Here is a 1,725-nt window from a genome sequence, read left to right on the forward strand (position 1 = left end):
GCGAGGGCCGTTCAGAAATTGCCTAGGTGGCCTGAGAAAAACCAATAATGTAGTTTGGCCTGCTATCGTCTGTCTCGATGTTACTCTCCTACCTGTCACTGGGTAGAGTGATTTGTTCATCTCTCATCACGGAAGGGCATTTCATCCCGTCTGGGTCATTGCCTGTACATGGCAGCAGGGTCTGCCCTCTCTCTGAGGGGCCAGCGCTCCAAGTGAAAACCTCGTTCAGCTGAGTGTTGAGGCCTGGGCGGCGAATGCAGTAAGGGGTTCTGATCACCGTCACCCGCCGCCATCACCTTGTTCCCATGGGCTTGAGTCATACAAAAGGAAAAATGTCAGGACCTGAGAGAATGATCTGGAACCCCCATCCTTGGCAGGCATGGCATTTCCCATGTGCGGGAAAGTATGTCTGCCGGTTCCCTCTCAAACCACGTGTACAAGACTTGACCCCCCCAAACCAGCCGTGTTGCTGGATGCACCAGTCACAGCTCTGTCCGCCAGGAATTCCTTTGTGCCAGGAATGAGTTCTAACTTGCAGGTGATTCGAAGTCAGTCTTAAAAGTAATAGAATAAAATGAGTGAAACATAGTAGCTGTTGTTCTGAGCTGGAACTGGACAGATGTGGGACATTTCTGTAGAGTGTATGAAAATTTCACCTTGCAGGGAAATTATTTTTCTCTGTATCTCTTCTTTTACAGTAAAAAACTCTTCAAAATTGTACTGTTACTCTAAAGTGATTCAAAATATTGTTACTACAAAATTCTTCAAAATTGTACTGTTACTATAAAATGATTCAAAATGTCATGACAATAAACTGCATCAATTGTAGCCTATTAAAGTCCTCTCCAACATGGTGGTGATTAATGGGTTTTCTTTTGTGTGTGTGCAGTACACCGATGATGCTTTTTGCTAACTGTGTTTGGTCTTCTTTTGGGGCTCTGGATCCTTAAAGGAACGTAGGGGTCAAAACTGCGGAAGGTCCAAGAGCTAATAAGGTAGGGTGTGCCGTGGTGTCATGATCCTGCTGGAAGTTATGAGACTCCTCGGTCAGAGACAAAGGACAGCTTAATGCGGCACCAACAGGAGTGTTCTTTATTGGGGGGAAGGGGGAGCACAAGCGAGCACGGAAGAGGGTCAGGGAATCTTTTCTTTTAAATTAACTTATTTAGAGAGAGAGAGCAGGGGAGGGACAGAGAGAGAGGGAGAGAGAATCTTAAGCAGGCTCCACAGCTTCAGCACAGAGCCCAACGCGAGGCTTGAACTCATGAACTGTGAGATCACTACGTGAGCCGAAACCAAGAGTCAGACCTTTAAGTGACTGAGCCCCCTCCCCCAGGCACGCCAAGAGAGAGAATCTTAAGTAGGCTCCACACTCAGTGCAGAGCCCAACACAGGGCTGGATCCCAAGACCCTGGGATCGTGACCCGAGCCGAAATCAAGAGCTGGACACTTAACTGACTGAGCCACCCAGGTGCCTCAGCAGCGTTTTACCTTATCAGCATTTACCCGGACTCCCTGAGCCCGCATGCTTCTAGGGCCCCATGAAGAGGGCCAGGGGATCCCTGCGCATGCAGCAGGCTGCGTTGCAAGAGGAAACCCGAGTCTTACAACGACAGGTAAGCCTGCCTGTCCTTGGCTCCAGAGAGAGACGCTGTGCTTACCACCCAAGACCATTCACTACACCAACATCCTTGAAAAGACTTCTGGAATGAAGGCAGGGGGTGC

This window comes from Crocuta crocuta, unplaced genomic scaffold (genome assembly GCF_008692635.1).
Source record: "Crocuta crocuta isolate KB4526 unplaced genomic scaffold, BGI_CrCroc_1.0 scaffold77, whole genome shotgun sequence".
NCBI lineage: Eukaryota > Metazoa > Chordata > Mammalia > Carnivora > Hyaenidae > Crocuta > Crocuta crocuta.